Consider the following 24,269-nt stretch of genomic DNA (forward strand, 5'->3'; position numbering starts at 1 on the left):
TGGTCCTTGGACGCAAAAAAATTCCAGTTATTTGAAGTATCCACTCATTAATTCGCAGAGGATGAACATATTGAAATGGAATTTGGTATACAGGTTTATCAGGATAATATCTAGGTCAAGTTTGATATTGGGTACGATCGAGCAATTTCGACAGAGTTATGGCCCTTAGACGTAGACATATTCCAGTTATTTGCAGTTTCTGCTCATTTTCTTTGCAGAGGATGAACATATTGAAATGAAATTTAGTATACAGCTTTATCAAGATAATATCTAGGTCAAGTACGATATTGGGTAGGTCGAGCAATTTTTGACAGAGTTATGGCCCTTAGACTTAGAAAAATTCCAAATATTTGCAATTTACGTTCATTTTCTATGTTGATGTTTCCAAGGGAGGGGGGCATAAGTGTTTTACAAACAACTATTGTTTTTATTGAAAACATTCAAAACCACTTTAGTTTGATTTAAAATTTTATGACAAAGATTTTGATATACAATATGTATATATAAACCCATTTAGAATGACGAAAGCGCGATTGTCCGCGAACGTTTTGGACAACCCTCGTACATCGCGGGTATGATAAGGCAACTAACAGCGATCAAATTCCTCTGATCGATATGACGTCACAATAAGCAGCATGATGTCATATTTTACTCAGAAACATGTCGATTTTAACTTTATCTCTGGTTTAAATTATAAAAACTACAGACATAAAATATCACTAGAAACTCTTCTAACTGAATATATCTTCAACTTCTCTCTATCACGTATAATTAACATTTATGACGTCACAAGCATGTTTAAAAGAGAAGATCATGTCGGGAGACAAATTATCGGAATGCAGTGTAAACAATGCCGAAATAAGACTTATTTAATACAGATACCTAAGATTTAGATGAGTGGCAGTTAGAATATAATCAGGATAATACAGGCATGGATATTTTGTTTAATCAGCGAGTGTTATAAGGTAAGCAGATCGACATTTATATGGCTTGACCAGCCTTTCCCCTGTAAGTGTGTACAACAAATGGCAAAAGTGTAACACTACCCCGGATATTAGGAAAGATGATTTTGGTGAATAGCAACGGTATATGACCTAAACTACCTGAAAAGTGCTGCTAGAATCGTGTGCTTTGTTGTTTTAAACGAAAAATACGTAGTATTTTCAATGAAATTTTAGAAGTTGAGAGGGTTTCCGATAAATAGTTACAATATTTATTTTATGCGATGTACAATAGGATTCTAGCAGTAATACTAATAAACATGAACTAATTGCCAATCGAATTATTGTAGCAAACATACAAATGAACTTCGGGGTAGTGTTACACTTTTTGATTTTTTGTTAAGGTAAAAAAGTGATCTATTTTTAACTGTCACGTGATACCATGGCACGGCAGCTTCAAAGATTGAGTCGATTCCAAAGTAGAAATATAATATCTTGGTGAACTTTTTCACTTGGTATTATTATCCCGCGCTGTTTTCATAAAAATAAACATTTTTTAAATTGATCATAATTTTTACGGTCATTAAACTCGGAGTTGCCTTAACCTACCCGCGATGTTTGACATAGAAAGTTCAATAGATTGAGCATAAGTACGTATTGATCAGAGAAAGAAAGAGTGAGTAAAAGTTTGTTTGAAAGAGGAAAAAGAGAAAGCGAGATACACATACAGAGAAAAAAAGGGAGAGGTGTAGAGAGGAAGTCTACATGTACATGTTAAGAAAAGAAGACAGGGAAAATATTCATATTTAATAAAGAAAGTATAAGCAAGGGAGAGAGAAAGAGAGCAAAATTACAGAGAGAGAAAGAGAGGAAAGACAGTGTGCAAAAGTACATAAGTATGATAAATTTACAATGTACATACTGTATGATTGACAGGAAGTTAAAGCTTAAGCAGCGAAAGGTAGATAGAAAGAGAAAAAAAGAGCAAGAGTACCTGTTTTGGAAAGGAAATCAGAGAAAAAAGGAAAAGAATACATGTTTAGCAGAGGAAGTCAGAGAGAGAGAGAGAGAGAGAGAGAGAGAGAGAGAGAGAGAGAGAGAGAGAGAGAGGGAGAGAAAGACAGACAGAGACAGACTGACAGACAGACAGAGAAAGTGGGGGAAGAGTACATGTACATGTTGCACAGAGTAAGAGAGAGAAAGAACATGTTTAGCAGTGAGTTTGAGAGAGAGAGAGAGAGAGAGAGAGAGAGAAGTACATGCTAGTAGAAAAAGACAGAAAGACATGGAGATAGAAAGTGAGAGCACAAGTATATATTTATCAGATAAAGTCAGAGAGAGAGAGAGAGAGAGAGAGAGAGAAGAAAAAATAAATCACATGACTGAAAGAGAGAATAAAAGTTAAGTATAGCAAGTATGAGAAATAGAAAGACACATATACACATAGGTACACGTTTTGCGAAAAAGTGTGAGAGAGATAGAAAATACAATGTACATGAACATAGCATACTTCTGGGGTTAAACTCTAGTTGATGATCATACTTGATCAGAAATTATACTGTTTTATTAGAGAAACTCACTCTCTCTTTTTTTTCTCTTTCTCTCCCCTACACAGTCATTTTTGGGGGATAATTTTCATTTTCCAACTGTTTGGGTCTTCTATGATATGTACCACAAAGATGAACCATCGTATATTTATGAAGAGAAATAAACTTTTACCTTAAAGTTACATTTGTTTTAATTAAAAATTTCTAAAGATTTGATATAATATCTATAAAACAGTTTTGAAAGAAAGAAGTTGACATGAATGACACCGATTGACAACACTTTCTGTTTTCATTGAACTTGCAGGTAAGGATTAAACACCTAAACTTTCCAGACCATGTAACCAACAAGTACAACATTTAGAGTACATCAGTGCTGTAATTGTCCGGGGGACGTGAGTACTATTGTGTATCGTGTCCATGTGATCTGTGTCAAAAGTGTAAAGAAAACCATGTGAAAAACCTCAAATCAATAGACCACAATGCCGCAACATACCGTGATAAATTCAACTATATCTCAAAAAAAGAATTTTGTGTGAGACATCTTAGTAATGTTTATAGAAAGTACTATGAACCGTGTCAAGTTCCTGTGTGTGATTCTTGCTTTGGACATTAATCTCACAGATTTCCTGTTTCTCTCTTTCGACAAAGTAAGCACAAGATTCTTAGCCTACGAGGAGCTTATAAAACAAAGCAACAACAACACAGAGGAACCATTCACACCATCAGAAGTGAGGCTCTCTTTTACAGACCTGTTCTCCTGCCAGGAATCACAAATTATATCAAAACCTGTCGCAAAGAATTTTCCCGCTATCAATCAGAGATGTTAACAAAGGCCCAGACACTGAGGGATCTCATTGACTATGTGCTATATGATGTTTTGAACAATGTGTTTTGTGACTTTGATTTCAAACACAGATGTTTAAAACAGAAGATGGAAACAAACAGACATATTGTCAGCCTACAGAGATATGCACACATGTATGAACAGTCAACATTCAGTGCGCTACAATTCCTCTCCTCTATAAAGACAGCCCTCCCCCAGATACATCTTGCAGGTATCACAACACTATTTTTTCGAAGGTTCACGTCAAAACATGGCTGAGTGAAAATAATTCCCGAATTCCCCTTCGCTTTTAGGAGTTTTCCGCCAGCGACAGGGACAGTAATTTTTTATGAGATAAAAAACAACATGTAAAATATATTCTCGGGTCGTCATGATATAAACAAGTTTGCATTGTCTTTTGAATAGACATGCATATTTGCACAAATTAGAACCAAGAAAATCATTCAAAATTAACACGCCGTGAAATTACATACAGTATAACTTTTAACATATTTTCATAAATCATAGGCCACCGCGAGCAACATGGTTTTAATAATCGCTCATAACTTTTTGATATAGCTACAGAATTCAGTAAAACTTTCCACATGTGTTCCACAATAAATGTTTTTGTGTTTTCAGATTTTATTTTTGCGAGTGTAAAATAATAGATTACTTGCAGGTATCACAACACTATTTTTTCGAAGGTTCACGTCAAAACATGGCTGAGTGAAAAAAATTCCCGTATTCCCCTTCGCTTTTAGGAGTTTTCCGCCAGCGACAGGGACTGTAATTTTTTATGAGATAAAAAACAACATGTAAAATGCCTGATTTTCCCACCTTTGTAAAAATACGAGGTCACTTGAATTTTTGATGCCAGTTGTTTAGGCAGGGGTGTGAAAGGGCTCGGACATGATTTTCAAGCACATGTGTAACTTTGATGTAAACAAACTCTCGTGCCTTTGTGGATGGCTGTGTGTTTTCTGCTACTAAATTGGCTAGGAACAATTGTTTTAAAAGTTGTAAAGAGGAAATTACCCAGAAGTTTGTTTTAAACTTGCTACCCGTATCTTAAGTTGCGTAATTTTGGTAAGAATATATAGTAAAAATTAATAGTGTTGTGCAACCTGAATACACTCCACACCAGCCAGCTCTCCATGACTGAGTCACTCAACAAGGAGGATGTGATGGATTCACTGAGTGCAATCCAAATCACAGAGAGAGGAAACCGACGCGTAGGAAACCAGTGTCTGCTGAAACTGACGTCTGGTGCTGAGTTCCATCAATCTCTCACAGTGACAGGTGTTCGTCGTTGTTTACACATTTCCTGTGTGACACCAGACCGGGTCTGGGTCAGTGATGATAGAAACATTCTCATCTTGACAGACACAACAGGTGTCCCTCTACATCGTTTGGAGGATTCATTGAGTGGTGATGGAGGATTACACACAGTGAACAGTGAGAGTGAACTGATATATATAGATAGGAAAATAACATCAACAAACTGTCAAAGGATATGAAAACAACAACCACATTTATAGAGACAACATACTTTACATGGTTACCACGGTGTGTGTACTGGTCCCCGTCCACTGGGGATCTACTGGTCGGGATGCATAACAATGATACATGGACAGGCAAAGTAACCCGGTACAACCAGAACGGACAAATGACACAGACCATACAGAACGACAACACAGGACTGGGACTGTATAGTGAACCTAACTATATAACAGATAACAACAATGGGGATGTCGTGGTGTCTGACTACTGGTCTGATGCTGTAGTGGTGACAGAGCGTGGAGGAAGACATCGTTTCTCCTACACAGGACATCTATCAGGATCAGGACTACAGCCATGTGGAATCTGTACTGACGTGCTGTCACACATCCTGGTGAGTGATGATAGAACCGACACAGTACATATGTTAGACAGGGACGGTCAGTTCCTGTCACATCTACTGATAAGACCATCAGGGATATTTTCACCACACAGCCTGAGTTATGATGTCAACACTCATCGTCTCTGGGTCGGATCACCGTACAACAAGACGGTGATTATATACAGGTATATCACCAGACAGGACGCTCTGACAGGTAAGTCTGAGTGATTATTGTTTACAATCATGTAGAACGTATACGTATCATGTCTTGTATTGATTGATTTGTTTGAGACACACTAGAACAGACTTAACACGCTGTCAGTAGCAGATTATTTATATTAATTGATTAACTTCATGTAAAAGTTTTTAACTGTTGATAGCTAGTTAAATGCAAATAACACACACAGGAATATGCTATTATAATTATTTATTTATAGATACATCTGTGTATGATTTAAATTAATCAATTAATTAAATACAATTGCATTACATTGTAATTAATTGATATAAGCTACATTTAAACTGTTTATGTCTGATGTTTGCACATTTCATTGCAGCCACTGCTGAAGTAATGGAGTCAATAGACGAAGTCCCAACCACAGGGACAGAAAAACCACAGCAAGAAAAACCAGTGTCTGCTGAAACTGATGTCTCCCCCCGGGTTACTTCCCTCTCTCACAGTGACAGGTGTTGGTCGTTGTTATCACATTTCCTGCGTGACATCAGACTGGGTCTGGGTCAGTGATGATAGAAACAATATCATCTTGACAGACACAACAGGTGTCCCTCTACATCGTGTGGAGGATTCATGGAGTGGTGATACATTTGGTAATGGATTACACACAGTGAACAGTGAGAGTGAACTGATTTATATAGATAGGAAATATAACATTAAGAAACTGTCAAAGGATATGGAAACAACCAAGGCATTGTTAATGAAAAAAAAAATTCTCTAAATGGAGACCACGGTGTGTGTATTGGTCCCCGTACACCGGGGATCTACTGGTCGGGATGTGGAACTATAGGACAGGGACAGGCAAAGTAACCCGGTACAACCAAAGCGGAAAGCTCACACAAACCATACAGCACGACAACACAGGACTGGGACTGTATAGAGAACCTATCTGTACAACAGAGAACAACAATTGTGATGTCGTGGTGTCTGACTATGACTATGAGTCTGGTGCTGTAGTGGTGACAGAGCGTGGAGGAAGACATCGTTTCTCCTACACAGGACATCCATCAGGATCAGGACTAGGGCCACGTGGAATCTGTACTGACGCGCTGTCACACATCCTGGTGTGTGATGAATAGACCAGCACAGTACAGATGTTAAATAAGGACGGTCAGTTCCTGTCACATCTACTGACAAAATCACAAGAGATGGGTGTACCATGGAGCCTGAGTTTTGATGTCAACACTCACCGTCTCTGGGTCGGATCATGGTTGGACAAGACGGTGATTATATACAGGTATATCACCAGACAGGACGCCCTGATAGGTAAGTCTAAGTCATTATTATTCACATTAATTAGATATAGATAACTAAGACACACAATCCGTGTTAATTAACAGTCAATAAGATACATGTAAGACATGTTTGTCTGTGTGATTGTTTGTCAATATAAACAGATTTTTGTTACAGAGTAAATGGCATCTTCCAATCATTGCAAATTATTTCTTCATATACAATTTGTAGAAAGTGGATATATTAATTCAATAATTGGATGTTATTGTACAGTACCATCGCAATGTATTTACATGTAGTTGATTTAGTTTATTAGAGGTGATTTTAATTAGGTAATAAGACATAGTGACACATTTATTTTTAATTATGTGTTTTGTTACAACTCATTTTAATTAATTCTATTGACTAGCTAGAACATTAAAGAATGTGAAAATGAAGTTGTTCTAAACTTTTTTGGGGAATTTAACTTTATCAATACATGTACATTTACATGTACTGTATAATATCTATTAATGAACAGCTATTTGATGATTGTTGTAGATGAGGACACACACTCAACTGATGAGGATACACACTCAAGAGATGCGGACACACACTCAAGAGATGAGGATACACACTCAAGAGATGAGGATACACACTCAAGAGATGAGGATGTCTTTTCCAGCTCAACACCAGCCGTAAAATGGAGATAGCTTGGATATTGACAGGTTGTAAATGTTTTCGTACAAATCTAGTCTGCTCTTAAAACCACACATGTTGTTTGCCACTTTGTTCAACATCTGCAGCTGAAATTGAGCTGTGTATAATTCACAAGGACTGTAATACTGACTCCTGTTTATTTCACACTTGGAGATCATCCAAACATGACTGTCTGTTGCTATATGGAGAAAAAACATCCATCAGATATTCAAATAAAGTTGATATTTTAGCAAAATTGAACATTATAGGTTTGAGAATTAATTTTAACCCTCTTAGATATGCCATCATATAATAATATTCAATTGATAAATAATAATCATTTACAGACTCATTAATTGTTATTTCTGATTTATGCAGGTGAGCAAACTTTATCTCCATGCTTTGTGGTGGAGTAACTGCAGCTTGACTTGTTACAGAGAAAAGGAAAAAGGGTCATATCACTTCTATTCTAGTGACTTGCACTGGCTTCCACTAAAATTCCTTCCTACATACAAAACCCTTGTGTACGCCTACCTAGCAGTGCGTGGATCAGGTCCAGGACAAGAACTGATTACTATCCGTAAAATAAACCGAACCCTACGATCCGACGGAAGCTTGCTACTTAATTTATCGAGGGTGTGCACTTAAAGGACAATTTGTCTATGGTGATCATTCCTACTTGTGACAGTCTTCCGATGTGTATTCCTCGCGCGAAATTCGTTCAAAAATTTTAAAAGACAATTAAATACAATTTTTCTAATTAGCATTTGATTAACTTTTGAGAATTATCTATCTTGTGATTTTTTTGGTTTGAATTTTAATTATCCTCAGTTTTATTAGTTGTAAAATAATGTCAAATACTATTCTTTTTTAAGTGACCTATACATGTTCTATGTTTTATGTCATGTCCATTTTGTATAAAGTTCGCTAGAGTGATAATGTTATTATATAGAGTGCTACAAAAATTATTTATTTATTACTATTTTATTACATATGTTATGGTAATATAAAGTTTCACCAATGGACTCTGTGTTCTGTGTATCAGTAATCAGTGATTGTAATTTTTATTAGCTTTATCTAGGTAAAACTTCTGTAGATTGTAATCGGTATGGTACATGTATCAGTATTTATACACTTTTTCCCTGTATTGATATCCTTTGAAATTTTTTTATAAGGCCGGATGCAGTTTGGTGAAAGGTTAAAGCTGTCCCTTGAAAGTTTTGCTGTGTGTGACGAAGTTTTATTTTTCATTTTTGAGAGGTGCACAGGAAATCATTTATATTAGCTAAATATGTCAGTCAAAGGGGAATAACTTGTATATCTTAGTTTTAAGTTGGTATCATGTTGTGACGTACTATTTATCTAAAAAAACAATTAATAATGTTTAGAACATATTTTTTTGTTAAATATTGTAAAATTATTTGAAAATTCTGAATGGGTGAAAGTATGTTGATAATAATGTACTTTTTTCACACTAGCTAACATTGACAGATGTCCAATACCTCCCTAAATATAGTTAGTTACCATCGTATAATCTTAAGATAAAGTCAAGGTTTATATAGAGGTAGTTCATGTATTATTGAAGTGAACAAAACGATTCTGATGGATATGCACTACAACAAAAGTATATTTAAATATGAAAGTAGTTTAGATCTAATTCAGGAGAGAATTCAGAAGAGTGAATTGTTTGCACTTGAAACTTTTTAAGGAGTTGTTCGCCCTTTATTATAATAAGAAAAAAAATCATTTTCTAAAATTTGTACAATAGTCTATTCGAAGTTATTGCTTCCGTCATATTATGATGATTTTTGATTAATTAATTTAAAACATGCCTGTCAATGAAGTACAATTCAAATTGATCAACGGGAAAAAAAATCTAAGATTACCTCTTTAATTCATCATCTGTTTATGGGAGGAGAATTTCACATGAACAAAAAACAAACATCGTACAGAGATTCAAAATTGGATATGTTAACATTTTTCTCCATTCGGAAGTACTCGGAACACCTCGCACATTTATTAACATTATCATCCGGAGTACTTAATTTTGTTTACAATGCAAAATCCCCGTAAACTCTCCAATTTTGGTTGTTTATTGAAACCTAAAGGGATAGAGGGTGCGTTTCAGAATAGATAATTTGGACTTTTTAGCTCATCACAACGGAGTCGGGCGAAGCTTAGGCTAAACCCTCGGCGTCGGCGTACGGACCTGTTAAAAGTTTTTGGTGCATCTCCTGTATCTAAGTTATTACTTGTTCTATCTTCACCATACTTGCATGGATTGTGCATCTAGACCTCCTAATGGACTTGAAAGACTAGGATGCTGAATCTGAATCATGAATTGCAGATGACGGAGGAGGTTAATGTTTTTGAAACATGTTAAAGTTTTTAAAGCAGATGCCTTTTGATAGCAGTTCTAAGTTACTACTGGTCCTCACTTCATCACACTTGCATGAATGGCACGTCTTATGATACTGATGCATCTGACAGGCTTGAATGCTGAATTGAGATTAATGATTTTGGATCAGGTGCCCTCCGATGATTAAATCTTAGTTATAACGGTTCCTAACTTCACCAAAACTTGGGTGGATGGTGCGTCTTTATGATACGAATGCACTTGACATGCTTGGATGCTGAATCTGAGCCATATGTTCCAGATGCTGGAGGGGGTTTAGTTTTTGGAACAGGCCACATGTTTATGTAGATACTAGTATTTACATTTTCAACTGTCTTTGTCTCTAAAGACATTACAAATCTATTTTGAACTCTAAAACCCAAAAAATTCATTAAACCTGAGTGAAACAAAATGGGCGTGTGTTATAGCATAACCGAAAAACGGTATTGGCTGCGCCGCGTAGTAATACATAGCATGTGCAACATTAAAAAAATGTGCTTTTAAAATAATGTTGTTTTGAAGTTTACAAATTGGAGATGATAAAAGTATAAGCAATAAGGAATCATTCTTTGAATATTATGAGGTGATAATGTTGATCGGAGCGTGGTCTAATCTGTCATAAATCCATCGAACTTTTTTGGATTTCACCACGCCCCGACTGAAGTTATCACCTCATAATACTCAAAGAATGATTCCTTGTTCCTTAAATAGTACTATTTCAAACTTGCATAGTTGATTTAACTATATAAATGAATCGCAAAGGTAGCTTTAGATACAGATAGTGATTTTATGATCTAGATGCTTAGGCCAGTCTAAGATTTTGTAACAACTCAAATTGTGTTATACTCAGAGGGCTGGTTATAAAATATTAAAACAATCTGGCAATACATAGTCAGACTTAAACATGCAGTTAATATTACAATGGATGTGTAAAAAGACAACAGCTGTAGGTACAGAGCTTGATTCTGACTATCTTTCGTAGTTTTTATCACAGACAAAAACACTGGTAATATACAAATATTTAATCATATGCTGCACCCGTAAATATACTATCGGAAAAAAGAAACTGTGTATTATTTAATATATGAAAAAAACATTAACAAATTACAATGAACAAATTTTATTTTTTTTTAATACTGTCAACACATGTTTTCGTAACAATATCTTAGAACACATTAATGTCATTGTCGAATAACGTCAATTTCGGCACACTCGAAAGTCACTGTTATTTGAAATTGAATTAACAAGATTAAAAACGCGTGTGGGCATCATTTGCGTTCACACATGCTTGACAGCGACGCCTCATTGATCGATGCCACTAAAGTGTTCAGAAATGCTTAAGGGATGTTGTTCCAGATGTTGGTTAAAGCCTTGCCTAAATCAGCCGATGTCACTGGCTGATTTGGTAAACAGCGTAAACGTCTTTCTATTTCACCCCAGACGTGCTCGATCGGTGACAAATCGGGGGAAGCAGCTGGCCAAGGAAAGACATCGACATTCTGTTGAACAAACAAGTCCCTGACTACCCGTGCAGCGTCTGGCCTTGTGTTGTCTTGCTGCAGAGTGATGCGATTTTGATGTCTCTGTATGAAGGGTATCACATGAATAATTTCACGCTGAATAATTTCATCTCGATAGCGTACGCCGGTAACATTTTCCATTGACAATCACGTGCTGATATTCCACCCCACACCATAACGCTACCTCCACCAAATTGTCGACGTTGCATAACACAAGCGTCCTGGTAACGCTCCCAAACGCGACGATACACCCTACAACGGCCGTCACCGCTATCCAAATGAAATCTGGATTCATCAGTGAACAGACTATTGGTCCATTTCTGTATTCTGATTCGCATATGTCGTGTGCACCACGCTAGTCTGGCGATACGATGACGTTGAAGCAGTACTAGGCGCACCGCTGGACGTCTTGGTCTGATGTTTACCTACAGTTCTTGGACTATAATTGGTCGAAGCCCTGGAATGCTGCAGGCAGTCAAACTTGCTGTCTGGAAACGATTTCTCAGATGCACAAGTCTAATTTGTTTTGCCTCGGACTAGAATGTCTCGACGTCATTGGATGAATCGCGTCACGTGGTTGCCTCATAAATGTCTTAACAGGGCAAGCGTCAAAATTTAAACGGCAACATGGCGGACGTAACGTTATTTGAGATGATTTTTTACACAAACGTTCAACCATACCTTTAATTTTTAAGCCCCAAAATATTTAGAGTGACCCCCCTTTGCCCGTGACGTAATATTATGATCCTACAATAGCATCGAGGTTTGCACAAACGACTGACGAGGAAGGTAAAAAATTAGAGAATTTAGCTATGAATTTAATCGTTATTTATAATCTTTTTAAAATCAAAATCGATAAACGTCGTCTATTGCAATTTTTGTATATTTTAGATAATTTTCTACATATCTCAACCCGCAATTGTTTTTGTTTTTCTGTTAAATAGATGATGTTCCCATCTTGTACCTACCTTTTTGAGTCCAAGTTGTTCCTTAACAATTGTAAATACTGTTCCCGATGAAATGCCTACTAAATTTGCTTTTGTTTAATGTCTAATGGACCATCATCAGTAATGATATCGGTAATTTTGCAAGTATTGCGTCCGTTTAAGCCATACGAGGTGCTCAAAGACGTTGCTTATCCTCATGGTCAGTCTACCTGTAAACTTGCCTCGGTGACATACACTTGTTTGTCTACAAATCACACAGTGTTTTGAAAACTTTGTTCGAGTTTTTATGCTTTCACTGGAAAAGGAGAAACTCATATGTCAATGACTTAGATAAAAAGATATTGCAGTCTGAATTTTCTCTGGTCTGTTTTTAAAATTTCGCGCCATTTTCACTTAAACACTATTCTAATGTAGATAAAATAATCAATACCAACTTTTTGTTCAATAAACACTCAGTCAAATAATAATATCTTTATTACAATGCTAGTACTTTAAAAAATTCACCAAAAAAGTACAAAAATATTCATTTAAATCCCAAATTTCCTCTGTTTAACTTGAAATTCCTCTGTTAAAGTACAAATTTTTAAACTATTTGCACCTTATAACAAGATACCAGGTAGGAACAAAATAATTCCAATAGGTATAAACAAAAAAATATTTAATTTATGATTTGCTACATGTATGTATCTCATAATTATTGTTTCAACTCTGAAACATATAAAAGACCGAAATCAGCATTACGTTATGTACAATATGCAAAGTACAAAGGGTGAATTTAATTTTAAGCCATTCGGTAATGCTACAGTGTTTGCAATTATTTGAATTCATTTTTCTTATACGCTATTCCTAACACACTAAAAGAAGAATGATTTTTTCCCCCAAAAAAATTGTCAACACCTCCTCAGTATTTTACAAACTGCAACCCAATTTCCTCTGTATGGTGCTAATTTGTTGCTTTTTGTGTTGACCTTAAATGCAAAATGGTCAAATAATATATTTTGATATAATTCAAAGTCTTATTTTTTAACTGAAATTAAATGTTCAAATGTTCTGCTTTCACTGGAAAATGAGACACTCATATGTCAATGAATCAGAAAAAAAAATATGGTAGTCTGAATTTCCTCTGGTCTGTTTTTCAATATCGCGCCATTTTTACTTGAAAACTATTCTAACGTAGATAAAAATATCAAAACCCACTATTCTAGCGTAGATAAAAATATCAAAACCAACGTATTTGTTTATCAAACATTTATTCTCACAAATTTCTCACTATAACAATGCTAGACCTTAACGAAAATTTCACAGAAAAGTCACTCCCAACAAAATTACATAATCAAAATTTCAAATGCAACACAGATTTTGGAGCGGACAATCACCGCCCCCGAATGAAAACTCCCATCAAAATACACATGATTACAATTTCAAATGTAAAACAGATTTTGGAGCGGACAATTGCCGCCCCCGAATGAACACTCCCAACAAAATTACATATAATCACAATTTCAAATGAAACACAGATTTTGGAGCGGACAATTACCGCCCCCGAATGAACACTCCCATCAAAATTACATAATCACAATTTCAAATGTAAAACAGATTTTGGAGCGGACAATTGCCGCCCCCGAATGAACACTCCCATCAAAATACACATAATTACAATTTCAAACGTTACACAAATTTTTTGAGCGGACAATTTCTGCCCCCGAAACAACACTCCAAACAAAATTCACATAATTACAATTTCAAACGTTACACAAATTTTGGAGCGGACAATTACCACCCCCGAATCAACACTCCCAACAAAATTACATATAATCACAATTTCAAATGTAACACAGATTTTGGAGCGGACAACTACCGCCCCCGAATGAACACTTCCATCAAAATACACATAATTACAGTTTCAAACGTTACACAAATTTTTTGAGCTGACAATTTCCGCCCCCAAATGAACACTCCCATCAAAATACACATAATTACAATTTCAAACGTTTCACAAATTTTTTGAGCGGACAATTTCCGCCCCCGAATGAACACTCCCATCAAAAAACACATAATTACAATTTCAAACGTTACATAAATTTTGGAGCGGACAATTACAACCCCTGAATCAACACTCCCAACAAAATTACATATAATCACAATTTCAAATGTTACACAGATTTAGGAGCGGACAATTACCGCCCCCGAATGAACACTCCCATCAAAATTACATAAAATCAATTTCAAATGTAAAACAGATTTTGGAGCGGACAATTACCGCCCCCTAATGAAAACTCCCATCAAAATAAACATAATTACAATTTCAAACGTTACACAAATTTTGGAGCGGACAATTACCACCCCCGAATCAACACTCCCAACAAAATTACATATAATCACAATTTCAAATGTAACACAGATTTTTGAGCGGAAAATTTCCGCCCCCGAATCAACACTACTATCAAAATACACATAATTACAATTTCAAATGTTACACAAATTTTGGAGCGGACAATTACCACCCCCGAATCAACACTCCCAACAAAATTACATATAATCACAATTTCAAATGTTACACAAACTTTGGAGCAGACAATTACCACCCCCGAATCAACACTCCTATCAAAATACACATAATTACAATTTCAAATGTTACACAAATTTTGGAGCGGACAATTTCCGCCTCCGAATCAACACTCCCAACAAAATTACATATAATCACAATTTCAAATGTTACACAAACTTTGGAGCAGACATTTACCACCCCCGAATCAGCACTCCCAACAAAATTACATAATTACAATTTCAAATCGTACACAAATTTGGGAGCGGACAATTTCCGCCTCCGAATCAACATGCCCATCAAAATTACATAAATTTTACAATTTCAAATCTTACACAAATTTGGGAGCGGACAATTTCCGCCCCCGAATCAACATGCCCATCAAAATTACATAAATTTTACAATTTCAAATGTTACACAAATTTTGGAGCGGACAAATACCGCCCCCGAATCAACACTCCCATTAAAATTACAATTTCAAATCTTATATATACAATTGCAAAAACAGCAATAATTGTAGAAACATATGTATGACCACAGCCAAAAGTTGTAAATCAAGAGTTATCTGTGCGAAAGACACTTTGTGACTTTAAATTTCTGAAGCTTTGCACTGAAAGTAATCAGAGATGGAATCCGCCACTTTTTTGGAACGCGTCACTCGCGCCTTTCCATTTACTTCTTCCGTCAATACATCCATAACTCCCTGTCGCCCATTTCTATTAAAACCAAGCTTGAGATGTTCAAAAGCTAAACCACTGTAAGCAATTGTATGACACATTCCTTTTGAGACCGCTTTCGAATCTGTTAGAGGAGAAAGAGACAATATTTTGATTTTGGCCTCTTCATTAAAATTCAATCTCTTAATAAAGGACTCAAAGGGGAATGTCAACTTCTGCTTCATCTCAGGATTTGGATTCACATGATTTATCAGCCTATTAAGTGCTACAACATCCTGTAAAGCGTCTTGGGCTGCGTATTCCTCTTCCAAAAAATGCTGATAAAGATTAACCTGTGAGTATTATTTCAATCCAGGATGGGCAGCTTTGAAAAGCTGAGGAGTGTCATATAATCCAATAACTGCATCAGAAAATGAGTTGGCTATTTCACAGTTATTAAGTGCTTTCAGCAATACTGGGATATCATATGATAAAATATTGTGTCCAGTGATGACAGATTTCTTACACGAATCTTTGTTTAGAAAGTCATTAAAGCGGGATAGTCCAACTCTGATTGACACAGGAAACACCTCTTTGTTGTTATGGTACATCTTCACACCATTCACTGTAATACCCGTTATTTCCCCTGCTTTCTTACTGATTGGTCGTTTAGGGAGAATGTATTCGTTGAATTGTTTACCCTGTTGAATCGCAGATATCTGCAGGATGTGTGAAGTTCTTGCTGAAATATGAAACAGAGCTGTGTTAGCATACCGTAAATAAAGAAAGAAAATTATCGGCAACTATACATCACTTGGTGATGACCAAACTGAAAGTGTCCTGCTTATGTAAAGAACATTATGATGTAAAGCATTCAGATATGATTATTCATAAATAAGATCTTAGCCACCTATGACTTATAGTCTTGAATACGGGGTCAGTGCAAATCCATTAACTATTATAGGCATTCTATTGATTTAATCTGAGTGAGCCATTGGGAGATAACTTAAAGTCTTAAGATCTGCTATGACCTTCACATTTTGCCTGGAAATGTGGTTCAAGGTCACTGCACACCATTTACCTAAAAGTATTATCTAAGTACATGTATAAAGTATGAGAGTATGAGCTGAAAAGGACCGAGAGAAGAGAATATGTGTTCGGAACAAGTGATTTCAGATGGATTATAAGGCTGATCATTTAAGAAAGGCAACAGAGCGAGCCCTCATATTGATTGGCATGACCTGCATCCAAACAATGTCCCTTATGAGTGTCTGTTTTGAAAAAGTAAAATCAAATTGCAATTACCTAGACCTGTTGCTTCAATATCAAATATCAAATATAACTTCATCCTGAGATTCATGTTCTTTCACTGGAAGTGCTTCCAAAGATGGCTGAGAAGTTGGGGGAGGTATTTCCTGCACATCAGTGGGTTGTATAACTTCAAAGTTTACTCCCTCTGCATAAGTTATACCCTCTCTGACTTCCTGTGTCATTGCCTTGTTGTCTGTAAGATTTTTATTGTCAAAGGTCAGACAAAAATACAAATACAGTTCATGGAAATAATTCATAATGCATTTTATCAATATTGCAGTTATTTTTTACCTCAATTATGAGGAAAAAGCTTTAATTTAAGAACAAGATACACATTTTTTGACACAGTGATAGGAAAAGAAAGACATGTAGAGAAAAACATTATATAATGCACCTTTTAGATTTCAGTAGTCGTCTTTTTTGTTTAGCCTTGAAGGAAGTGGCAATAGCTTTCCTCTTTTTGTGCTGAAGATCTCTAATTTTAGCTAATCTCTCAGTAAAGTAGCCTGGTGATAGTCCTAGGCGACGGTTGACCTGAAAAACATATCAAATATTCAAAACACTTAAAATTGAAAGCTGTCCAAAAACTCTTAAAATTGTAACAGGGACTTAGCATCGGGGGGGGGGGGGCAGGCCTGCCCCCCCCCCCCCCCATTCCACTTTTTCTTGCAACAAGGATTTTTGTAAATTAACATATAAAAAATTGAATTATCATGGAGATGCACCCCCCCCCTTTTTTGGAGTATGTATAATTTTATATGAAATAGCGAAATAAAGAAAGAAAAAGAAGTTATAGGTAAGACTACCCTACCACCCCCCCCCCTTCCCATATATGTTCAGGGATATTTGTGCTATATTTTAAATATCATTATATTTAATTTCGCTTGATTAAATTACACCGGTCAAATGAGTAGGAAAAAATAAAATCATTAAAGTTATTATGCATTTATGAAATCACTTACATGCATTACATATGTGTCCTTCGTTCTTCTGCAGAACACTTGCAGCTACAGTGCTGCTATCCTGAAAGTTGACAAGGATAGGATAGGATAGGATGCAGGATGCACGATACATGATAGAAATATAAAAGTTAAGTTCTATCCTATCCTATCCTATCCTATCCTGCATCCTGTAGCCAATCAGATTCGAGTATAAATTTCAGAGTTATTTTGCGAAACGAAAATTGGCTAAACAATGTCAATTTAATACGTTTTACAAGTTAAACCATTTAAGAATAATCATTTTATCAAGAACGCGGTGCATAACATTAATGCGTGCTAAAATGTCGGCGCTACATCTTTGTCAATTCGTACGCAAGTACGGAGTTACTGCGAGAATTCGTTGCAACATTTGACAACGTCAGAAATAAATTTCTGTATTTACTTCATTTAAAGTCTGCAAATTAATAAAAGCTTGAATTTATAAACGACTAATTTGGCATTTTAAAAGATAAACATGTATACAAGAAACAGACATTGCTTCACGTTTCATATAATTTCTTCGATGCCCAATAACAGGGACGCATATTTCTGTCCGATATTAACCTGAACATATCGAATTAATAAATATCAGATAGCTATAAAGGCTTAAGAATTTATACTTTAAAAATAACTCCGAGTGGTTTAACTATAAACGATATAAACTTCCTAAAGGAATCATTTATTTTCAGATCGTGTTTACATTTATCGCCGAACGAATCGCTCGAATAATGAGAATTACGCTCAGTTATATGTGATAAGAAAATAATTTGATAAAAATGTGTGACTAAACAGTTCCTCAATAAGTGCATCGAAGTTATTTATCTGTTTTTTATGCATAAATATAATTAAATCAAAAATCTAATCGCTTACTTTGTTTGTTTACGTTATTGTTTCCATCCCGCGTACGATTTAATTTTACCGTAGCACAGGTAATTAAGTTATCCCGCTCGATGAATATTCGGTTTTAAGATTTAATTATTCATTTTGAGTACTACCTTAATTGATAAAATCATTTTATTTTTAAATTTCGTTTCATTTAACTTGCATTCCTATATTTTGAAAGTATGGGATAGGATAGGATAGGATAGAGCTTATTTGCAGGATAGGATGCAGGATACAGGATATAGGATAGGATAGGATACTTTTGTCAACTTTCACGATAGCAGCACTGTACTCTGTATTTCAAACTACATGAGGAGCTATAGTGGTTTGCCTTTGGAGCTTTGGATGCCACTAATCGATTGAAGCTTTCATTTCCTTGGGTGCTTCCTAGGGTTGCCAACTTTTCAGAATTTGCTGCATATGTTTCCATCATGTTATAGATGGTACCCTGTAACTGTATGTCAGATAAGGCTTTACCATGGGGCAGGGAGTGATACTTTTCCTTTGGATTTGCCAAGAATCGACACCAGCTAGACATACACTGACTGTGATCTCCAAAAGGATGATGGGAAAGAGCTTTGAGTCCTTGGCTTATCTTGGCAGCATCTCCTTTTCCTTGGGCAAGGATGAAGTTAAAACATCGTTTGAGATATTGAATAACTTTGAAAGTTAAAGTTTTGTGTTGTTTTTTCACTGAGTACAGATGGTTCCCAAAGATTTTTTTCACAAATATTGGCATCTGATATTTTGCCAATATTTGTGTCAATATTTGTCCGAAGTCTGGAAATTGTAGTGCTGTCCTCATCACCAACTATATTGCTTTCACATGGACAGACCCCTCATTCACATCCTTCACCATCTCCTCTATCATGTCACTCTCCATGCCTTTTGCGCTTCCGTGCCAGTTGATACTGCAATCGTGTGGTGGGGGAGTTGAATTGGTATACAGACTACATATGTGACAGGATTTGGACCTTGTTGAAAAGTTGACTATTTTTCCTGATAGTGTCCCAATCATAGATGAATGACCTGAAATAGCATCATTTGATATTACTCAATATGATTATTTTATGCAACACGACATCTGATTGGTTCTATACAATAATGTGCCAGGGAAATTAAACTTCATATTTCCCTGTCATCATCATATTTTTCATTTTGAGGATTTTTCATTATTTTTGAGGATGCTTCAACTCCAATTTGAGCTTTTAATTGGCCAAATAGTTTTTGAAAAGAAAATCTTTAAAGATTTTCTCTATATATTCCTATGTAATAATTTGGGGAACATGATTTAAACAAACTTGAATCTACACTACCTGAGGATGCCTCCACCAAAGTTTGAGCTTTTCTATCATAATAACCTTTAAGAAGATGATTTTTAAAAGATTTTCTATATACATTCTTATTTAAAAATTCATTCCCCCATTGTGGCCCCACCCTACCCTTGGGGACCATGATTTGAACAAACTTGAATCTGCACTACCTGAGGATGAATAAACACGAGGCATGATTTTTACTGCGACACTGAGAGGGTCAAATAAAATCATGTGGTCTAAAATTTAAATGACAATAACATTCGCAGGGGTGTTGTGGAGAGGAATTTTATCTAAGATTGAATACATTTTCACTTTATTTTCATATTGGTCCCACCCTAGGACTTGAACCCCTGACCCAGGGGTGATGACGTTCACAAACTGAACCAATCACAGTATTACCAATGTAGTTTATATATATTTATCAAATACCTGACAAACTGTCATATGACCTCCCACTCCCTCTCTTCTGCCAACCAGCATCAACACTAACAATCAATCCATCTTTTTCCATGTTCCTAGTAATTAAAAAAGGCAATTAACAGTACTAGTCAGCATGTAACATTACTAAATGAAACTATTTAAAAATTTGCATCAGTAATTACAAAAATTATGAAATATGAAAGTACATGTATGATTTCAATGAGTATGCACACATTGCTGCAGTTATGAGACTGTATCTTTCAAAAAATCATGATTTGATGCTTATATATTTACATTTTTTAAACTTCTTGTCTTGTCTGCACATGTGATTTATACCTTAAAATTCCTATCTTGTCCTAAGAGTAAGTTCATATTAATGGAAGAGCTACTCTAACAGCCACAAGCGTGAACTTTGATTTTCGCTTGTGATGTTGCAGTTTATAGCATTCGATCATGCAACCTTTGTGACGTCATAATAAAACTTGTCATTTAACCTTCGAGTACCCTGTGTGCATTACACTGTTATAACTGCTGTAGCTTTCAACACACTTTACAAGCCAAGATTATGTGGAATGAAAATATAACAGGATGTTTCCACGTACTGCCATGATTCCAACAATTATTCGCTACTTATCAACTATATAGATATATTGAGGTCAGTCACCTGATGCGTTTCCATCCATTACATTTTGTCATTTTAGTTTAAGATAAAACAAGATCAATTTTGAGTCACATGCAGACTGATATCATTACATTTTTTTTAACAAAGTGTACGTGTGATCTGACCAGAGGATCGAGTATCATGTCATTCATTTATCAAATAGAAGTGTTCAGTAAAGTGATGGTACATTGTACGTGTTAAACTGTGGTATATGAGATATGCCTTATTCTATGCCTTATAAAAATTAAATCCCTTTTTTGCAGATGCTATACAAAATCTTTGTTACTTAATAAATGAAATAACAAAGGAATTTAAAATGGAACGCTAGCTGATTGACTCTGTGAACTCAAAATGTATTTGAAAATTTGATCATACTTCTCTGTTAGATCTATTTCTTCTTTCAAAGCTCTCTCTGTTGAATCTTGGGCAACAAAATTAACAGCAGCACCAATCTCCTTCTGACGACAAGAGAGTGTTTTGTGACAGACTGCTGGTATATTCAATGTTGAAAGGAGACTGTTGACTTGCTTTTCTCCTATTCCTGAGTGAACCATTGCTGAAAAAGGAGATGATTGTATAAATAAGAAAACAAAATTTTGTAGAGTGAAAATTCCATTTAGAAATTTCATTTGCATTTTATATACCAGCTGCTAGTTTTGTGTTCGCATCCCACACACGGCCATGCTTTTTTCCTGTAGGTACATGGTTCATTTGTCCACAGTTTGTATTGGAGCAAGGTATCTAAAGGAAAAATAATATACCATGACTATAAATATATCAAATCACAAAAGTATTTTCTCAGTGTCCGGTAAAAATATAATAAATGAAAAAAAGCAACACTAACTGCAAACATAAGCGCTTTCATTGTTAAAATCTTCAGACGTTCTGAAGATGAAGATTTCTAACAACGAAAGCGCTTATGTATGTTTTGTAGTTAAGTGCTAGTTTTTTTCTTTTTATTATATCTATATAGTTAAATCCAAAAAATATCGCAGTGTCCGGTATATATATATATATATATATATATATATATATATATATATATATATATATATATATATATATATATATATATATATATATATACCCACTGTACTAGATATACCTTTATTAACTTGAAATTGGCAAAAACATGTGGAATAAAAACAAAAGTTGGCATCTTGACAAATACAATTTACCTTTAGTATTGCTGAAAGTCCATAATTCTGGATATTTCCACCACTCTTCTCCCCTGTCTCCAACCACAATCACACGTTTTAACAACCTCTTCATGGTCAACATCTGTAATATTAAGCATTATAAATAAACAGATCTGTGCTTATCATCTTGAAGTTTTCCCATTCAATTTTTTTGGGCACCATGAAAAAATATTAATAAGAAGTTGTTCCGTATAACAATAGAAAAATTACATGTATAATAAATATTTCAATCAATATAGAAAACATCATTTATTCAATAGTCTGATTACAATATATATATGCTCGATCTTGACAAGGTTTTTATTTTCATTTCAAAATTAGTAATCTCTCTCTCTCTCTCTCTCTCTCTCTCTCTCTCTCTCTCTCTCTCTCTCTCTCTCTCTCTCTCTCTCTCTCTCTCTCTCTCAACATCATAATCGCCATCTTTTTCTCATTCTTCAACTAATATATCCTTTCATATTTTGGGAATTATTTATATATTTTTGTAAACTTTTATGTGATGTTTATATAATGTAAATGTGATGAACTATTATAAAAAACCACCACACAAAAAAACAAAGTTTATCAATATGTACATGTACCTGGTATTACAATGCATAAAAATGCGAACTTTAAATCAGATATAACATTGAACATCAGTCATGAGTTGACAGACATTTATATTTTCTGGGCAAGGGATATAGTATTACTGTTAATATTAGATAAGGGCAGTAAATAATTATTCTTTACTTTTAGTTGTCCAATAACATATACCAATAACAAATATCTAAGGAATACGGAATCAGTTTTTAAGTATTTTGAGTTGTCAATTTTAGTCTGGACATAATATAACAATTATTTAAATCAATTTTTATTCCTGAAGGATTTGATCAGGCCAGACTCAAAATTAACAATTTGTAATAGGCTATTCAAAGATATAATTATGTAATTTTCAGCAGTTGTACTATTAAATATATAAATATTGATGTATTTTTAAATGGATTTCATTTCTTTTGATTAAATATGCAAACCCTGCTTGCCTCTAACAATACCTATTGGTCTGTACATTATAAAATCGATTTGTAGTGTTAATATAACAGACAAAGACACTGGAATATGTAAATATAATAATCTAAGGTGTTCAATATGTGGAATATGTAAATATAATTATCTAAGGTGTTCAATCTGTATTTTTTTTCATTGATACATATACAAAATCCGATTTATACTTCAGATTAATTTTTATGAATGTTTATAATTATTTTTTTTTATTTATGGCATTAGGCACCACAGATGCTTGAGCCTTTGCTCATACGTAAATATCCATGAGCCAAATACCCAATAAACCGCATGATTAAACACCTGTGCATTACGCCGGAATACTACATGTATACATAGAACAAAACAAATCAATGTTCGATGCAATGCACATATCAATTTAGATAAAAATGTTAATTTCTTAGCTTCACTTGCTTTTATTCTAAAATCACAATTTCTTTTACTCAATTTACAAGTCTCAAGAATGTAGGACATACCCAGACAGATCGCTTTCGCTGGCGTCGTGTCATCTTCATCTTCCTGCAACTGCAGATCAACGTAACTGTGATCAGTCTGTTCTATAGCGTCTGTTTGGGCACTAGACCATCGTTTCCTCTGGGCATTAGCAACATTTACGTACTTTGTAATCTTCTTAGTTGATTCAAACCCACGTTTCCTCCGCATTGTGGCAAAATGATAGTGGCAGACGAGCTGTCACTACCCATCTGTTTACATTGCCGAAAACCGATTTTTATGTCGTAAAATAAGGCTTTTGCGTTAGATTAAACTTTTTAATCATTTATTTTTGTTTATATTGTAAATAGAGGCTATTAAATCATTTCTACGATAAAATCTGTAATTTAATAGCTTAGTATTGAACCAACAGATTTAACGACTGCGAATTGGTTTACGTCATTCGGAGTTGCGCGGTAGATTCAAAATCGTGAGTCCCATACTTCCTTAAAAACGCGTGTGGGCATCATTTGCGTTCACGCATGCTTGACAGCGACGCCTCATTGATCGATGCCACTAAAGTGTTCAGAAATGCTTAAGGGATGTTGTTCCAGATGTTGGTTAAAGCCTG

The 24,269-nt window shown here is 35.1% G+C and overlaps 3 pseudogenes; 2 read left to right on the forward strand and 1 right to left on the reverse strand.

Annotated features, from left to right (window-relative positions):
* LOC128160051 (uncharacterized) overlaps positions 1-7,346 on the forward strand; it is a 39,571-nt pseudogene extending 32,225 nt beyond the window's left edge.
* LOC128160047 (uncharacterized) lies at positions 2,824-8,038 on the forward strand (annotated as a pseudogene).
* A 7,294-nt stretch (positions 8,039-15,332) lies between these two features.
* On the reverse strand, positions 15,333-24,059 carry LOC128160050 (uncharacterized; annotated as a pseudogene).
* Positions 24,060-24,269: the final 210 nt, after the last annotated feature.

This window comes from Crassostrea angulata, chromosome 8, assembly GCF_025612915.1.
Source record: "Crassostrea angulata isolate pt1a10 chromosome 8, ASM2561291v2, whole genome shotgun sequence".
NCBI classification, from domain to species: Eukaryota; Metazoa; Mollusca; class Bivalvia; order Ostreida; family Ostreidae; genus Magallana; species Magallana angulata.